The sequence below is a fragment of the Paramisgurnus dabryanus genome, chromosome 1 (assembly GCF_030506205.2).
Source record: "Paramisgurnus dabryanus chromosome 1, PD_genome_1.1, whole genome shotgun sequence".
In the NCBI taxonomy this organism is placed as follows: domain Eukaryota; kingdom Metazoa; phylum Chordata; class Actinopteri; order Cypriniformes; family Cobitidae; genus Paramisgurnus; species Paramisgurnus dabryanus.
Window position 1 is genome coordinate 62,290,880 of NC_133337.1, and position 20,840 is coordinate 62,311,719.

General features: G+C 36.4%; 1 protein-coding gene across 2 annotated transcripts in view; it reads left to right on the top strand.

The window, feature by feature from the left end:
* bicc1b (BicC family RNA binding protein 1b) overlaps positions 1–20,840 on the top strand; it is a 112,221-nt gene that overhangs the window by 1,296 nt on the left and 90,085 nt on the right. The window lies entirely within an intron of this gene.

Below are 20,840 nucleotides of genomic sequence, written 5' to 3' on the forward strand. Positions count from 1 at the left end.
CACAGCAGATGTTTTCTCTCATGCTTCAGTAATTTATATACGCAGAACATTTAAGTATAATGCAGGATTCTTAAACTTTTTCAGCATGCTCTTATGTATGGTTACCCCTGTGTGCCCCCCACCCCACACAGAAAACTTATAACATAAAACGTTCTAAAACTTGGAATTAAACAAAACATTAAATTATATATTGTATAAAGTTTAATTACACAGAGTGTATGATAATTAATGTATTTTTTTTTTAATATCAAAAAACTGGGGCCCCTGGCACCTTCTTGTGGCCCACAGTTTAAAAACCACTGGTAATGAACGTTTCACTGGTCTTTATGATAATTGTAAGTGTGCTTTATGAATGGTGGAAAATGTATCAGTTCATTACCAAAAATAATATCTGTAATTGGTTACAGCCCATGTGTTGAACTGGAAATGGAAGGTCAATTTGAGTGCATTGTATTGAGGGATATGGTGTTCTGCTCTTTACTTCACATTTCGTTAATAAATACATCATTCAGATTCACTGTGCAGAAAATATGCATACTGCTTTGTAAAAAAAAAAAAAGTTAAAGCAACCTGGTTTTGCAAGTCAATTCATATTATAAGTTTTGACCTGTGATAAATTGACATAACTTTAGAATTTTTAAACAAGTTGAAATTGTTTAACTTAATTTTTTAGGTTAAAGTAACATAAAATATATGTTGATTTGACCAGTGGTGCATTTTTGTGTGCACAGGTAGGGGTCCCCAGATTATTTTAAAAATATTCATTAGGGATGCACATAAATGTTTGGTAACCGAGACTATTTGGCTGAAAATAGCAAAACATAGCCGAACATATGAAAAGTCCGAATAAATTTTACAGAACAATGAGGTATTTGATGACGTGATAGAATAGCAACCAGTGAGAGTCGTGAGAGCAAACATGTCGGTGAAAGCAGTTTAAAATGTCAGAGAAAGACACAAAAACATACAGCACTACAAGTTTCATTTATCATTTAAAATCAAGACATCCTGAACAGCATGCAGCGTATGAAAAATACACAGCATTTGGGTATTTGTATGCTGAATGCACATGCACGGAGAATGAGAGACTTTAGCTCTTCATTTCATGTCATAAATGAAAAGGGGAATGACGGAGAGCGTCAGCAGTATGTAATAAAAACTTCCTAAGTAAAGTCCCAATTGAAAAACACACTTATATTAAATTAGAAATAAAATGTTTATTAACGAAAGCTTTTTAAAACAGCTTTTTCCTCTTTCATGCTCTGTCAATCTTGCCACCGTCTTTCTCTCTCCCTTTGCTCATGCTAACCGTGCAGGCAGGCTCGCATCTGATGCTCAACAACATACAGTGCTGTGCTGCATAAGGTTGTTTTCACATATGTTGGTGCGCACCGTGGTGCGGCCTCGGAGCGCACCAAAATACATTGTATCATTTTTTAGTTAGTGCGGTCCGTGTTCACATATATATATTTTTTACTTTACTCGAAATGCCGCACCGTACACCATGTGACAACGGTCAGCGCTGTCATTGGTCTCTGACAGCTCTTACCGTCTCATGACCACCCCCACGTTTCCACGACAACCAGCTTGACAGAGAGAGCGCAGCTATCAAGATGTGGAGATAAACGATGCACGTCTTTGCGAAGTTTCTTTGCTTTAACGCGAAATTGCGTAGCTGTTCTATTAAAGCCTTTCTCACGGAGCCGTTTGCTAAAAGCCCGTAATGTCACTATTTGTGTGTGGAGGACAGCTATGCATTTATAAAATCATCAGCTCAAACGTAAAGGAGACAGCAAATCTCTATGCAACGGACCAGGATTGGCTTGTTTGTTGTTAACCCACAATATAACACCCGGCTCACGTCACAACGAAAGCCCAGTGGCTCAAACATGTGGAGAACTTCCTGTATTTGGTTCGGCCCGAGGTCCAGCAGTGTTCACACCACAGGTGGGTCGCCCCAGAGTTCGGCAACAGCCGCTCCGAGACCACCTGTTTAGAGCGGTCTCGGAGCGGTCGTTTAGTGCGCACCCGAGTGCGGCTGTTGTGTTCACACTGACCCAAACGCACCGTACTCGGAGCGACACGTCATTTGGGCCGACCTAAACAGTGTATATGTGAAAACACCCTTGTGTTGTTTCAAGTTTCTTAAGGCAGAATAATGAATATGTTATTTGCATATTCAGGTGAAAAGGCCCTATAATGACTGTTGGAATGTTTGTTAAGTAATGTGAAATAAATATAGTAAAAAGGACATTCTGAAAATTGAACTTGTGCAATAGTGAGAATGGCAAAATAATTAGGAAAATGAAAAAAAATTGTTTGTTATTCTGCGTGTTTCATTTTATTTGGCTCCGGCCTAGAATTTTCCTTTTGGTGCATCCCTTATTATTCATATATTACAAATAAAATAAGTGATTTTTATCTATTTGTGACAAGATTTCAACACATTTTTCAGCTTTATCGTCCTTTTTAAACTTCTGTTGTTGTTTTGATCCTGATCACTTTAGACTTGGGTGGATTTATCAAGCAGGGTTTTTTTTGTGTGTGGACAGGAGCTCAATAGGGATGGTGATGCTCTCTTTTGTAATAGTTTGTTTGGGTTATTTCTTTATGGGTTTGAGTGAGTTTGGAAAGGGACATGAGTGCAGACAAAGTCACTAGCTTCAGTCAACCACAGCAATCTTTCCTGTTGAGATCATTCAGCATCCTTTCACAGGGTTTTTTAGACTATATTCAATATCCTGCTTGCAGTTTAGGATTTTTTGGAAGATCTACAAAGGAGTTTATGGCTGCATCCAAAATCTCTAAAATGCTGCTTTCAGAGGCAGCATTTCAAGGCAGGAAGATCAAGACACATCCGAATCCAATGTATGGTTTACTTCCTGTTATCGTCTTGTCCTACAATTCTATGAATTCTATGCACAAATTTAGTGTAAATAAGGTTGTATTGCACTTTTACACATTTTGATTGCATGTATAGCGAGGAATTAGTATTGTAGTTTTCAAATATGCAATTAGTTATCACAAAGGCGCTCTCTGTTTATATTTCAAACGAAATTCCATTACACAGCCTATGAAGGCTGTCCGAATGCAGTCCCAGGAGTTGCCTTCATGCCGCCGAAGTCATTGCCTCATGAGGCAGAGGGGCAACAAGTCAGATGCCGTGGGTTTCGTAACACCCGTAGATTAATCTGTCATCAGATCAGTCATAAAGTGACATTTTTTCATACATATCCAAAACAATTACACAAAGATCCATCGAATAACAGATTTCTTGAGGAAAACAGTTTGTTGTGTTTACTGTAGTGTTTACCCTTTAGTTGACATTCTAGCATTTTAAGATAAGTTCTGTTTGTGAACAGATGCACACATGTTGTTTTATTCACATTAAAGGGCACCTATTACAAGAGCCCTTTTCAAACAGACATTCCGGAAAATACACGGAAAATGCATCCAGGATTTTTCCGGGAATGTTTGATTTTTTGTTCATTCACACTCCCAGAATCTGTGTTTGCATTCACACTGATACCGGAAAGGTCCCAGAAAGACATGGACATGTTTAAAGTCCTGTACTTGGTAGTTTCTTTTCCGCAGTGCAGTTTGCTTATTATTTATTATTTCTCTCGCCAGAAACCACTCTTTAATCTTTATAAGATTATAAAGGAGTGATGCTGGTGAATGATCTTAAGAGTTGATATTTGATGAGATCCCTGATCTCTGCTTTGATCAAGTTTGCAGACATTCTCATCGTGATTGTTAAAGTGCATTTAAAACCCCCGTTTTGAGTAGCTGAACGATATATCTTGTTGCGATGACACCCGGCATTTTTGTTTATCATAAGCTCATATGAGTATGTGGCGTGATATTCTTTTATGCTGATGAATGATCATCGCTTCATTGTGGTAAGTGACAAGCTAACTTACCTGATATCAGTCCAGTTTGCTGACATTTCTCGTTGTGAATGTTGATCTGCCTGTAAATCCCTCATTTTAAAGAGCTGAACCATAACTTAATTGTTGCGACGACACACCAAAAAAACCATGGTTAGTGTAGTAAAACCATAGTTTTGCTGATAGTAATCAATACACCAAAAAACATGGTTACTACACTTTTACCAAAATAAAACCATGGTTAATTTTCATAAGGGTTGTTTCTGCATCTTGTTCACACTGAGGGTTTCCCGCGTATCTTACAGAAATGTTACTAGGTCCTCTTTCTGGGAACGATCCCAGAAGATTTACGGGACGTGTTTGCATTCACACAGAAGCTTGTTTGCCAATTTTACGGGTATTTTCTGAGACCAAAGTGCTGTGTGAATGAGGTTAAGGTGTAATATATATATATATATATCAGGTGTGCCCAGAATGTGTCTGTGATTTTTCAGCTCAAAATACCCCACAGATCATTAATTATAGCATAATGCCCCTGTTTGGCTGAGAGCAAAAATGTGCTGTTTAAATGTCTGTACCTTTAAATGCAAAGGAGCTACAGCTTCTCACTTCCTTACATACAGACAGTGAGCGCTTTCAGTTAAAATAGATCTGATTAATACAGTCTAAGACAATAGTATCTAGTGGAAAGAGTACAACTTCCTGAGGGTGGAAACTATGGTAAGGGGCGAGGCTTTATCAATGTGACCTCACATTCATAAGAGAAACAAAACGGCACGTCGAACGAAACTGCTTTGGTTTAATGGGGATTAAAAAACAATTAAAAAAATTTCATCATAGGGTGGTTGTGTTCGCACACTGCAAACTTTTATTTGCATAATAGGTGCCCTTTAATAGATTCAAAGATTCAAGATTCAAAGATTTATTTAGCCATTTCAACAATACAATTGAGAGGAATTTGTCTTGCTCACATTAACACCAATGCAACAGTACACTGACAGTACAACACATCCCACACATATATCCCCCCTTCCAATAACATGAAATACACAAACATGAACATATATTGCACATTAAGTCCATAAAGTGCTTGATGCAGATACCCATAGAGCATATGGATTAAGATTAAGAAAGGTAAGAAATAATAAACTGTTATAAGAAATGACATCATTAAAGCAACACTAAAGACTTATTGCTCTTTGCTACCCCTACATGTTAGAAGCGTAATTGTTCATTAGCACTGTCGTAAATACTGCAGCATAACTGGCTCTGATTGGATTGTAGGTCTGCCGTAAAGCAAGTTTTTGTAGTTTTCACTCGAACTACAGGACCACTACCCGACGGTTGGAAACTTCTTTAGTGCGGTTTTGGCCGATAGAGGGCTGCAAAGCGAATGTGAAAGTGCCATTCACCCTGTTTTGAGTGGATGAACCACTGAAACTTTTTTGGAAACGTTATTTTAAGGTTAAAAAAACTCTTTGGTGTTGCTTTAAGTTGAAGAAGAACTTGAAGAATGTTGAGAGAGAGAGAGCATCATTTTTGTTCTCTGCTGTCATACATGTTATAAGTTCCAGGTTCAGACTTCCCATTTAATAGCGGCGAGTGGAGAAAATTGGCTCATTTCTGCACGTTTTCAGAAATGTTAACATCACAGGTGTGTTCCAAAAGCACTTATGTCCATCAGATATAATGAGAAAAGTTAAGCAATGTTATGCCTGGATGGGAACATTACATACATTAATCATTTCTTTTATAACTATTTTATCTGGCAAGTAGTACAATCCTGGAATTTTCTAGAATCAATAACGAATCACAAAAAGAATGCATGCAGTTATTTTCTGTTCTAGTTGTATTTTAATAGTTTTATTTGTGTCAGATTATGAAAATAGTGTTTAGATTGACTGAAGTGAAACAGGAAGAAGTGTCTGTCATGTCTGCTATTTGCAAGGAGTAACACTCTCTCCCTCTCTAGTCTTATGTTTTTGCATGATATGACCATGCACGCTTACACTACAGCTGATCGAGTCAACATCTTTAATCTCAGACACACAGGGAAAAACTACAGTCCAGCAGCTGATTGTTAAAGATGTAAATCAAATGGCTTGTTTGACAAGCATAAAAAACACACTTGATCACTTAGTCTTAAATCTGTCACAGATGATTTCATAAAATACTTTGCTTTTTAATGTCTATGTGACATGAACAATTCTGATGAAGCTTCTTCTGTCTTTTGCAAGCATTTTGTGTTTGTATTTAACGGAACTTGTTTGCAAAGTAATGATTACCAGGCTTCTTAAAATCACTTGATGAATGCAGTTTTCTTTTTTACTGTGTTTGGCTTATTTCCTATACTGAAATAAAATCCATTTAAAAGTTTGATGTATAGCGGGGCCCTTTTAAAAACATAGACCCTGAAAGGTGTGCTTTACATCGGCCATTCCCAAACTGTGGTCCGCGGACCACTAGTGGTCCGTGAGGGTACTGCAGGTGGTCCGTGAAAAGGCAAAATAAAAATATGTATATTTTAATATTTTAAATATGTTCATATTTTGGGCGAACGTGTACTGCTGCCTAATAAACGTTACTGTGAACTCATTCATTCTGGTGCCTGTGAACGGCACGCTCTCTCAGTTTAACGTCGTTCAATAGGGTGCCAGATTTGTATATTCTTCCAGGCGAAAACCCGACTAAAACACACTCTAAACAGGCCTTAATGTGTAGCGGAAAAACACCCAATCTGGCAACACCGCCACCACTCGGCGTTCACCAGTCACGCTGCATGCGTCATCACAACAACACAGACGCTTCTGAAATTCCTGCCGCGCAACTCAAATAGTTTAACATTAAATAACATCACATTTGTCCTAAATCGTTAACGATTAACATAGGCTGCCAACGCATATTCCGGATCTTGATATAGACTTTGAATAAGCTCACGCTATTTAACGTGCACGTGTGGTGTGCAATACCTGCGAGTTGTCATACACGCAATGCCTCGCAACGCTTCTCGCCCGGGGTGCGACCCCCACCCAGCTAGCCTTTCAAGGTATGTGTAACTTACAAATACAAAAATTAAAAGACAGTCAATGCTTATGTAAACCCTGGTTGGATAAGGATTTAAAGTTGGACATGAAGATGAAATCTGACGCATTTAGCTTCAGTGTTAAAACTGATCAAATAATTGCTGTCTGTGGTGGTTCTATATGGGCTATAATGCCAATCATTTAAAAAAAATAATATGGGAAAAAATAACTATAAATTAGTTCATTTTAAAATTTGTGAACTGTGAACTAAACTAGTTCATGTAGAAAGTGAACTTTCCCAACACTAAGAATATGTATATAAATAATTATGATATAAGGTTAAGAAACCTGTTGTACTGATGTGATGACCAGTTATAGTTTTAGTTTAGTGCTATTTAGACTATTTAGATGTGCAGATTAATTCAGGACTTTGTGTAGACATATTTTATAATAAGTATTATGAGGTGGTCCGCGAAAATTCTTGATTACAGATAGTGGTCCACACACACAAAAAGTTTGAAAACCCCTGCTTTACATCACTGAACCCATGAACTATAATTTTACGGCTTTCAGGTGAAATTAAGTTGAGGCACATTTACATTTTAGAAAGTATTTGATTGAAGCAAAGTCTGTGTAGTGCAACACGAGTCAGGTCAATTTTTCCTGAAAAGACAATTTTTATGTCTGCTAAAAGCAACCCATGCTTACTCTCGCCATACATACATCTGAGTACATTCTAACATAACCTAAAATACATTGCTCCTGCAGATATCGCTGCATATTTTCGATTGAATCGAGGCGTTTGGTTTCTATTTTGGGCCCCTTGGTTCTCATTTATAGTCAAAGGTGCGTAAATATGTTGCATACATAAGTGAATTATCCTGGGTACACAACAAAAGCTTTTTTACATCTTATAAGATTTTCAAAATGTGATAGACCACATTCATGAGGATAAAAAATCCTAGATTTAACCGTTTTGCTCCTATAGTGTGTGATGTGTCAAATCCAGCACACCACACACAAACAGATTTTTAACCAGAGTCTCGACTGTGAACACAGGAAATCTCGCAAAATCTCACAAGACTTCAGAATAAGAATGTATGCAAGAAGAAATTTCGATGATAGTGTTTGGAATGATTTTCACAGAAAATTCAAGGAAAAAAAAAAGGGTTTGGGTGAAGTCATGGAGACAGCGGGAACAAGGTCTGTAGAAGTTCATTTTGGATCAACTTCACTTTGTGCTGTGCAATGACTTCCGTCTTCCATCATCTCGCTTTCTGATTGGATATGGTTTCGTTTCACGTGATAATCTTAAGAGCGTGCACGCGTTTGTCCTCATGGTTTTCCCCCCACATATCAGGATTTCTGATCGTAAATATTAAACATGTTTATAATTTACGATTTGCGATCGGGGCGGCTCCGACGTTCTTCTGATCAGGTTCGGACACTCTTAACACACCAAGGGAAAATCTGATAAGATAATCTGTCGAACCATCAAGATAATCAGGACATAGCTAGGATTGTCGGAAGTTGGGAAATCGGCCCAAAATCAGCCCGATTATCTTTTGGTGTGTACCCAACATTACGTTGCCCCTGCAATGTAATCTTAAAGGATTAATCCACTTTCATAAAAAAATCCCGACAATTCACACCCCCCCCATGCCATTCAAGATGTTTATGTCTTTCTTTGTTCAGTCGAGAAGAAATTAAGTTTTTTGAGGAAAACATTCCAGGATTTTTCTCTATGTAGTGGACTATAGTGGACCTCAACAGTTTTCAGTTTCAATGCGGTTTAAAAAAGCAGTTTCAATCCAGCTTTAAAGAGCTCTAAATGATCCCGACCAAGGCATAAGGGTTGTATCTAGCGATCGTCATTTTCCCTAAAATAAAATAAAGTGATAATTTTAAAACCAAAACTTCTCATATTGCACTAGCCATGTGATGCACCAGCCAGACCTTACTCATTAGATAATCACGTGGAAAGGTCACGCCTAACGTATGCAAAACTACTGCTCAGAAGGGGCCTTACTAAAAACCCGGCAAGTATCTTATACTGTTATACTATTGGCTAGAGCGAGCGCACAAGGTGAACCTAGCAGCTCAAAGCAGAGAGCGGAAAATACATATGGCAGGATTAGAGACAAGCAAGGAAAACGACAGCAACAAACTTGTGCCTAAAAAGTTTTTTTAGTCTGAATTAGATTTTAAGTACATTCAGAAGAATATGAATTACCAATTAGTTTTTAGTATAATAATTACATACCTAAATGATTTTAAAGAATAGCTAATAAAAATACTATTTCTCTAGGGAAATCACATATTTTCTCAATATCGTGCCCCATTTAAAAAATAGCAAAAAATGTGATCATCTTGCTAGATAAGACCATTATGTCTCAGTTGGGATCGTTTAGAGCTAGTTTACAGTTCAATGCAGTTTAAAATTGCACTTTCAATAATGTTAAGTATTGACTGCTTTGTAACTTTGAATGAACCTGCGTCAAAACTGAGAAAAAACGAGCACCGCCAGTGCCTCTAGTGGACACTCCAACTTCTTAACGCTTAGGCATATACTAGCATAGAGATGACTTCAGAGCTAACACACGTGGACCACAAAGTTTCAGTATCATTGGTCTTAAAAATTAGCTGTAATTATGCAGCTGGTTGCCAGTAACTTACCGTAGAAGATTACTGGCAACCAGCTGCCAGGAATACGGTCATTTCTACAGAAATATTTTTACAATGTAAGATACAGAACTTTTCCCAGATGTATTTATGGGAATACTGTAAAGAGTTAATTGTAAAATGTGTTAAGTGTACTTTGGCTGTGTTCTGGTTATTTGTGTGTGCGTGGCCAAGCCCTGGTTAAAAAGTTCATCTATTTGTTGTCTGTGGGATGAAAGTATACGAACAGGAAGCGAGTCTTGTGAAGAATGTGCTTGGGGCGAACTGTCCTCTGGATTGAGTCCTAGTGAAACACTTTCAGCGGGTAAACGTGGCATTCTCCCCAAGAACTACTGCTGAGACCAATCGCCACTGCTGCTTGAGTTCATAACAAAACCAGGAGTCATTTGGCCTGGCGTTTTGGGCATAGCCCGCGATCTTTCAGGAAAAACTCTTATACCATCTCAGCAAGGTTATAGAAAACCATGGCGTGTAGGCCAGGAAATGTTGAAAAGCATGGAAATGAGTCTGTTAAAGATGGTATGTATGTATGTTGGGAGCATTCAGGAAACCCTGGCTTGTGTTGTTAGGGTATGAAGGACCCTTGAGAGGTAGTGGGTGGAAGAGTCCCAGAGCTTACAGCACATAATTCACCGCAGCTGTTCAGAGTCTCTGTTTTAAAAAATGCTGGCTCGGACCCGAGACTTTGTTATGACAAGGAAAAGAACGAGCCATTACACTGCAGCTACCACCTCAACTATCTGAGTCACAAACAAAATGGTGTTTTCAAGCGATCAGACCATATGTCCATACAAGCTTCTTCTATATTTTACAGATGAAAAAAGTGTAATTACATTGTTCTGTTGTTGCCTGATTTTAGTAAACATTTCATAGTAATAACTGCAAATTCACTAGATCAATCTAGAAGCCTTGTTTATATGTTGGCGTTCAGCGAAATAACAACATTGGAGAGTAGGCAGTCCTGTGTGTTGAGGGCGCAACATGGCTCTCCATCTGAAAATGATCTCCATGATCAATCTGTGTGAAACAAAGCCTCTTATCTTACACTTGTTTAGTATGGAAAGTTGACTAGTTTACTTAAAATTCTAAATGTGTCGGTGATGTTACTGCCTGTATTATTTCTTTAGAAATAGTATTTAGTATTTTTGTTTTATATTATTACTAATATCTGAAAAACATTTGCCTGCCAAAGTAAAAATTGTGGTGCTGGTGTGACCAACATGCAGGAAGCTATTTTGTTGTCATGTGACTTGTAAACCATTAAAAGAAATAAGATCACAGAGAATCCATCATGAATTTATGACTGACCTCAAAGCAAATCATCTATGTCTGTTTTTAGATGGGAAACTCTTAAAATTGCACTTTTGTTGAAGGAACATAACTCAGTATGCTGAGCCAGAAAAGCCATCTGTTGATGCTTGTTTCTCAATAGCATTCACTGATGGAGAGTGTGGATGGTTCGTACCTTCATCCATAGATAATCTAGCGAACGCTAACATTCTTCTAAACTGACTCACTAGGGACAAGTGAACCATGTGCAGAAATCTGCAGACAAACTAAAGTCTTTGTTTGTTGGTTTTAATGACTTTCGTAAAAACATACTGAGAATGAGTATTACATAAATTTATCTGAGATGATAAAAAGGAGGAAACTTTTAAATACATTTTTGAAAACAACTCCAAAATGTAAAATGTCAAAAGTAACAACGATGCAAAATGTAATATTTTATATATGTCTATGATTTCATTCTTTTAATTTCACTTTAAAAGCTAAAATTTTCTGGTCTAATTGCATGTCATAAAAAGGTGCAGAGTTACACTGATAAAACTAACCTTTTGGTTTAGTAAAATATATTAGATTTACCCATAATTTCTATAACAACATTTATTGAGAACTAGATTTTCCTAAGTAAAATTATAAATAAATACACAATTAATTCATGTACAAAATGAACTGTGTGGGAATAGTAAGTCTTATTATATATTTTCTGTTTTAAAATCACTGCATATATTCCTTAACATTTTAATAAAAAACTTTAGCACCTTCAAGTCTGCCTAAAAAATCTTAGTTTATTTACTTTTAAGCGTATAATAAAGCAATAAACCCCGAGAAGCAGTGGGTTACCAGTGCATTTTATAACAGCTAAGGGGCGTTGTTAGGCACGACGCGAAGCGGAGTGCCTAAACCCCCTTAGCTGTTATAAAATGCACTGGTAACCCAACGCTTCGAGGGGTTTATTGCGTTTATAAAACGGTTACTTCATATGCATAACGTTAGAGGGATTTTATAAAATAAAACCCAAAAAAGTTGTAATTATATTAGTACAAATATTACTCTTCCGCCAAACAAAGTAGTTCCTCAGAATCAAGTGTGACTGAAACAGAGCGCAGTTCCCAACCAACACAGACACAGCAAAGACACAATGAAAATATGATTTAAGACTGTGGTGTTTATTTTATAAATCACCATTCATCTAATTTATACATTAACATTTATATCGTGCAACTGTTGAAGTGATGATCAAATATGCTTGGAAGCATGCTGAACTCTTTCCCCGTCAGCGTTTTTTTTTTTTTAAGTTGCCACCCAGTTTTAGTTTAATGCCTTGCAGAAAATTATCTTCTTTATATAAACATAAAATATCAAATGAAAGAACAGACCATCCGCTTTGAAACAAAAACAAACAAAAAAACATTTCATCCTACCTTCATTTGATCTCTTATCACCTCTCAAATTTTTTTATTAAAAGCGGAGATAATTCCATTTTTGTGAAGAACTTTAGTAAGAGATCAGATTCAGACGGAGCCATGAACAGTACTACACGGTGTTTTCAGTGAATGCGTCAGTGTTTAAGTTGGGTAAGATCGCCACCCAGTGGATAATAGCGGACGTATGAACTTGAGTTATAAAATCCTTAGACAACGTTTTCTCTTTATCGACGAGATGACTCAACAATATTTATTGACATTCATCTGGATATCGCCATTAATTGTGCAATTGTAGACAAATTAAAAATATGATTTAAGACTGTGGTGTTTATTTTCATAAATCAATACGCAGTAAAAGTGGCGCAGTGATACTTATGTAATGTGGTCTGAACCGTGAGGTTACCGGTGTATTTTATCACGGCTTAGAACGCGTTTCAACCAATCAGAATGAAGAACCAGAACTGCCCGTTTTATAAAATCCATTAAGCTTAAACATTCAAGTGAAATCAATTTAAAATGATCAATGTTGCAAGGAATACCCATAATCCTTTGTGGCTGAATATTGTGATTATTTAAACTTTTTCACAGAATAATAACTGATAAGAACTTTAACTTCTTCAATATTTGATAACAAAATCAAGTTTATTCATACATTTTGTGTTATAATGCCATTTAAAACACCATGGGGTTTCCCGGACAGGGATTATCTTAAAACAGGACTAGGCCTTAGTTTGGTAATATAACTAGTTTTAACAAACATGCCTTACTTAAAACATTACTTGTGTGAATTCTATGGCAAAACAAAGGGCACTGATGTATTTTAAGATATGAAAATATGTCAGTGCAAGTTGTTTTCAGTTGGACAGCTCTTACATTTATTTAAGTCTAGGATAAGTCTAATCCCTGTCCGGAAAACCGCCCCTAAGAGTAACTCGGTTAAAGGAATATTCAATTTTCTTAAAAGAAAAATCCAGATAATTTACTCACCACCATGTCATCCAAAATGTTGATGTCTTTCTTTGATCAGTCGAGAAGAAATTATGTTTTTTGAGGAAAACATTGCAGGATTTTTCTCATTTTAATGGACTTTAATGGACACCACCACTTAACACTTAACTCAACACTTAACAGTTTTTTCAACGGAGTTTCAAAGGACTATAAACTATCCCAAACGAGGCATAAGGGTCTTATCTAGCAAAACGATTGTCATTTTTGACAATAAAAATAACAAATATCCACTTTTAAAGCACAACTTCTCGTTTAGATCCGGTCGTCATGCGCTAGCGTGTCCCGACGCAATACGTCATCACGTCAAGAGGTCACAGAGGACGAACGCGAAACTTCGCCCCAGTGTTTACAAATGTGGTGAAAGAGGACCGTTCCTACGTTGTTGTATGTCAACTGATACTAATGGCGCTTTTCCATTGCATAGTACCCCACGGTTTAGTTTAGTTTGGGTTGGGTCAGCTCACCTCACTTTGGCGTGGTTAGCTTTTCCATCGAGTTTAGTATCACTTCGGAGTGGGAGGGATTATAGGCGTGTCGTTATATTTACGCTGCCTACTGCTGTGACATCATACACGTGAGAGCGTTGTTGTACATTCCCATACATTCATTTATTTCTCAGTCTGCCACAAAATTAAAATTGACCACCACAAATAGATGTGTGCACATCGCGTTTATAACTACCTCTGTCTCACATGACAGTTTCTGTTCAAACACCCGACCGCGTCAGTCGACGGCGCTCCGCTGAGCCTCATTCAAGTTGCATTTAAGCATATATAATGCGGACGTGCACGTCGCGAATGTGCCGCCACACACTGCAAGTCTGGAAAAAACTGTTATGGTGTCCCGGATTCTCAACCTGCGGATGTTTTTCGTCGCTAAAAGGGTGTTTGGAAACTTATAGCAGAACACAGATAACAACATGTTTGCTTGAGACAGCGCAAGCTAGCAGTAAGCTAAAGCTAATATTTACATTTCAGCGATGACGTGACGATTCTCTCAGACCAATCAGTGATCTACAGTGTTTTCGCGTCACGTTTGGTATCAGCTCGGGTCGCTTGGAACCCCAACCGAGGTGGTACGAAAAAAAGTATCGCGTACTACGTTCTGCACCCAATGGAAAAGCTCCCAAAAGTAAGCTGACCCGACCCAAACTAAACTAAACCGTGGGGTACTATGCAATGGAAAAGCGCCATAATTAATGTCTTTGTGTCAGTTTATTGTTTTAAAATGGTCCGCAAATGTGCGTTTTATATATGTAACACGTGACCTCCCTACGTCACTACGCATTTACGATAGGTCGCGCTGGACCGGACCTAAACGAAAAGTTGTGCTTTAAAAGTGTATATTTGTTATTTTTCTTGTCAAAAATGACAATTGTTTTGCTAGATAAGACCCTTATGCCTCGTTTGGGATCGTTTATAGTCCTTTGAAACTCCGTTGAAAAAACTGTTAAGTGTTGAATTAAGTGTTAATTGTTGGTGTTAACACAGTCTCACCCCATGTTGTCAATATTTGACGACACTTGACCATTCGTCATATGTTGACGCGAAGGGTATACCTTTCGCGTCATTCTTTGACGAACTGGGGACTTCAATACTATTACGTCTGTTGCATTCTCTTTCCTATTTTCTTACCATTTTCGCGTCGGTTTAGGGTTAGATTACGCAAAATTAAACAGTCTACGCGAAATTAAACAGTTGTCACCTGGCGTTGGGGTTAGAGTTAGGTACGCGAAATGAAACAGTTGTCACCTGGCGTTGGGGTTAGAGTTAGGTTTGGGTAGGGATTTCATTATGTAAATCTAACCCTAAACCGACGCGGAAATGGTAAGAAAATAGGAAAGAGAATGCAACGGACGTAATAGTATTGAAGTCCCCAGTTCGTCAAAAAATTACGCGAAAGGTATACCCTTCGCGTCAACATATGACGAATGGTCAAGTGTCGTCAAATATTGACGACATGGGGTGAGACTGGGTTGTTGGTGTCTATTAAAGTCCATTAAAATGAGAAAAATCCTGCAATGTTTTCCTCAAAAAACATAATTTCATCTCGACTGAACAAAGAAACACATCAACATTTTGGATGACATTGTGGTGAGTAAATTACCACAATTTCTTTTAAGAAAATGGAATATTCCTTTAACTTAATGGAGATGTTGGACAGGGCAAATTATATTACTAATTATTTCAAGGTAAATCAACTTAATCTTGTTTTAGTTCACATTTACCACAACGGTCAAAAGGTTTATTTAATATTTTTAGGACAACAATGCTTCAGTATTTAAAAAAAAATATATAGACTTAAAGGGACACTTCACCCATTTGCATTAAGTTTTGTATAGTTAGAACCCCAGTCATGTTTTTGAATGATCGTGCATCATTTCCTCAGTTGCCGCTGAGACAGAAGAAATACAGATTTCAGTGTTGCACTTCCTTCTTTCAATGATGTAAAAATCATAATTTTGCATTATTGAAAGAAGGAAGTGCAATATCTTTGTTAAGGGGGTGAGACTACAAACACCCCTTTTCTCGGTCAAATAGGCACCAAATTCTAAATGTATGTTACATTTCGACTAAAAATATGACGCACTTTCAATAAAGATGAATGTTTCTATGGGTGAAATGCTCCTTTAACCTAAACGATTAAAATAAATCTTCTAAAATAAAAGAATTAAGTGACATTTACTTAATTATTTAACAAATGTTTCACATATTATTAAGTAGATTTTATTTGATTCTGGTAGGTAAGTTTTACTTGAAATTAAAGCAGTATTTTTTTTTCTTTAAAAAGTTTGGCAAATTGTTACAAGGATTTTATTAAGTAAAAGTTATTTTTTTCAGTACAGGAATTCTGTCTGTGATGTCATTTCCTGTTTTATGGATCATTTGTAACATGACAACAAAATGGCTTCCTGCATGTTGATTACAGTAGATTGTTTCAGCGAGTGTCATAACTCTCAAATATCACAAAATCATTGTGCAAATGATGTGACTGTACCATATTAAACACCACACACATACCTTATAAGCTTATGATCCCTAATGCAAAATCTTTAAAATAAGGCTTTACAATGTTTGCAGTTTGTATTACATTAGTGATACCATGTTCATGCATTCATGAGCCATCAGACCTTGTCTTCACGCTTTTTGCATTATGCAACATTTCCATGACATCAATGAGACGGCTCATGATACAGAGGCCAACATTTATGAGATCAGCACATCTAAATGAAAGCTCGGATCGACGGCATCACACATCTGTGCGGTTGTTTGCTGGTGTCCAGGCAACAGTAGGCTGTTGTTCCTAAAAAGATCAATTCAACCAGTGTAATGACATGTTTAATAGACACATTTTCCATCATAAGCAAGAAAAAGTGCACAGTAAAAGATACAGATCTCTGGGGAAAGCCTGAGTTAAAAGCCAGGACTGAAAGAGATCTCAAAACTCTTCAGAAACTCCACCTGCGGTTCACCTTTAGCAGTCAAAAGCCCTGACCATTACAATTTCACTGTCATCAGTAATGTCAACAGTTAAAATAAGTGCATTAATGATGTTTTTTGATCTCAGAGGAGCTTTTGTGTTGAGATGTTCTGAAACTTCATGATCATCTCCAGATCAGAGAAGTTGCAAACTGATCTAAAATGCCCAGCTAGTTTTCTACATAAAAGGCATACTGCATAAAGTAGAGAACATTCTGTTAAAAAATATAATGCTGATATCTTTAATATTGACTGAGTAAGATTAGATTAAAATCAAACTTTGATGCTCCAAATGTCTTCATTAGATTATCAGACTTTAAGATGGATTTCACAGACAGGATCATATCTGTCAGGTTTCCCATTCATCTCAATGCCCCAGATGTTTGCTGACAACGTCTTTGTTAATGTGATAGTTCACTCCAAAACAAAAACGTTGTCATTGTTTACTCATATCGTGTTGTTTGAATCTCTAATGCCTTTTTTTTTGTTCATCAGAACCAAAACACAGATCTGTTTTAAAATGTTGTTTTAGGTTTTCTGGTTACAATGTGAGTGAATGGTGACAACATCAGTGACTGAGGTGAAGCCTCAAAAAGTGCCCAAAAGTTTTAAATTAATACCTCAACTCGACTTGTGCCTGAAGGCATACAAAAGGGTTTGGTGAAAAACTAAACTAAATCTCTTTCAGTGCACGCCTCAGTGTCTGAACTGTTGTTTAGTCAGTTTTAGGATGTTTACTTTAAAATGATTTGTAACAACTAAAACAACAGCGATATAAACAACAGGAAAGTAGAGGAGTAAATGTCGTCAGGACACTTAAAATATATGACACAAGTCAAGTGGAGTTATCTATTTAACACGTTTTGGCACCTTTTAAAGGTTCATTGTGTAAATTTTAAGATGAGCTCTTGACAGACATGCAATATCTACATAACTACATTATTAGTGGTGTTTAAAGATCTTATATAACGAACTGTATTGTTTTTATTTCCTTAAAATGAGCCATTTTAATGTCCACACACTACCGGTCCCCTAACATGGAAGTCGCTGTCATGTTTCTACAGTAGCCGTAAACGGACAAACTGTTCTACAGAGTGCATTTCGTCCCTACGTTGTCTCAGACTATGACATGTTTGTCGTGTGGTGGCTATCATATGCATTTTATAATTGAGGGGTGAGCTGTTGGTTGCAATTCGCCTCACACTTCTAGATGCTGCTTATTTTACACACACCACCTTAAAAGCTTGAAGGGTTTTCTGGTTACTGTGGGAGTAACCAAGAGGCACCATACAGCATACCATACAACACAGAAAACCCAAAACAACATTTTAACACTTTTTAGCTGTATTTTTTCCCCTGCCAGCATTTAAAAAAAGCTTTTTCATTATTTTCTTTAAATATATAAACATACAATATATCAAATGAAAGAACATACCCTCTGCTGTCAAAAAAAAAACTTAATCCCATATTGATTTCTTTTCTTTTTATCACCTTTTAAATATGAGTATTACTTTAAAAATACAACGTTTTGAGCAAAAGCTGAAATAATTGCATTTTTGTGAATGAACTTTGTTAGAGATCAGATTCAGAGTGATGATCAAAACATACCCAAGAGTTTTTACTGTTTTTGGATCAGTGGATGCTTCAGGTTTTTTTTTATTGTGTAAGAGCGCCACCTAGTGGATAATAGCAGAAATATGCTGTATACATTGCCTTAAAACTCGTCATTGGCAAAGAAGCGTTTTTTCCTAATTGACAAGATAACTCGTCAATGGCGAGGAAAGAGTTAAAAATATATATTTTGGTTTTGAAAAAACAGAAAGACATTGGGGGATCAAATGACATGAGTAAATATTGGCTATTTATTTGGTTTTGAGTGAACTATGCCTTTAATACATTTATTTGAACCAATCACAAATCAGATTATTTTTCTTGCAAAGTCAAGAAAACAATCATGTCAACCATAAAACTTCTCTCACAGTGCCAAAGGCAAAATACACTCTCAAAACAATGCTGGTATTATCTTGCACTGGTCATAAATTGTTTATAGAGTAATGACATTTTCATTGAAAATTTTTATATTGTCTTATCTTCTTATTCAGTGTGGATAGACTGTCACCAGAAAGAATCACCTAATACAACACAAACCCGAGATATACACTGCTTAACATATCCATGATGTGCACTGCTTAACGTATCCACGTAAATTCTAAAATTTAGGTGGATAGCATCTATTTGAGCTCTCTATGGCTCATCTTGTAGTGATGTAACTTAACCAGGTTCATAATGTAGAGGCTTTCTTTGCTTACAGCATTTTGCACACAATGGAAGAAATCTATGAGTAAGACGACTTCTGAACCATTAATCTGCTTTTGAAAACATTTCCCTGATATCTTAGATAGGAGTGAGTGTATTACATGTGAAAGTAGTTTAGAAATTTCCTTTTTCTTCACTGTATGTGACAAGTGAGTATTTGTTGATTTATTCTTGTGTTCATTATGGATGTGGCTTATTGGCTGGCTATGTGCTGAGAGCTACAGAGCGCTATCTGTCTTTTAAGCACTATATAGTGTTTGGACTGAATACACTGATGAACAACCGCAGCTTTCTTTATCCTCCCATGCATAGTAAAATCAGAAAAATGTCATGGGCAAGAATGAGAGTTTAGCACTGTTAAAATCATGCAGCCTGGATTGAATTTGTGTTTTTATAAAACAGCAGCAATAGAAATATGTTTTCGTTTCTTTTATTTGATTTATATAGCACATTTAAAAACAGCAAACACAGCTGAAGTGCTGAACAAAGCATCAAACAAAAACATATTACATATAAAAAATTGTCATTAGATAGTAATTTGCATTTAAATGATAAATAATAACGAATTTGAAAATGTACTTTATTATTAACTAAGCATCTAACTATGTTTGTTTATGGTTACCAGGTTGCATTCATCAGCTCCTTTAGTACTAGATTATCCAGCCTGGTCTCACTGTTAATATGTAGTATTAATATGTAACTTTCAAAAACACAAAACATACTTTTTTGTATGCTTAAATAGATGCTAAAGCCTATAATGTAGACGTATTTGCAACATTTAATCATAGCATCGTTAAGTTTTTACAGCTACAAAACGTAAAACATTTACAAATCTTTCATAAAGATTGCTGTATAATTTCCCTTTAACCATTTTATAGATAATGTTACCACCCTAACCCTACCCCAAACCTTACCCTAAACCCAAACTTTACATAAAAAACATATTATTTTTATTTTATGCAACGTAATGGACACAAATATTTAGGAAAAGTTTAGTAACTATAATAACAATATAGCATTTAAAAGACATTTTAATACAGTCCTAAACAGTTATAAAAATCATGTACTGTTAGAAATAAAAAGCATAACAGACAGACAAGTCTAATCATAATAACTTATTTACTGCAAAATTTCAAAAGCTGCATCAAAAGTAATATTAGCCATGATGTGCTTCAGTTGTGGTCTTCTCTGGAGTATATGAGAAATAAATAAAGTTATTAATTTACATGAACATTAATCCAGCTGCTCTCTGTCAAGCTTCTTGAGGCGCAATATTTAAACTCAAATTCATAATAAATGCGAGATTTGAAGTTTACGATCGCTGATGAGAACTGGGATCAAGATTGCTGGATAAAGGACTGAATTTGGATCTGTTTTGCTCAACTGTATGAATTTTAAAGATCTGGATTACAACAAATTAATAAACTTAACATCTTTTGCGAATTTATGTTCTGTTTTGATGTCATTATTGTTGCATAGGAGAAAACGCCTTTTGTGTGTCATGGTAAACAAACGAAATATTACAAAATGGTTAAATGAACATTTCATTAGGTAAATGAGTAAACCGTCTTAAATTGATTATAAATAAGTCACAAAATACAACTGAAAACATGTCATTTATATGAGTGAGAAACGCCAATGCCCTCTATTATTTTTGTACGTCTGTAAAGCTGTTAATATGTAAACAATTAACGTATCAGTCCTGTCAATATGTCGATATTATATGTTTCAGTG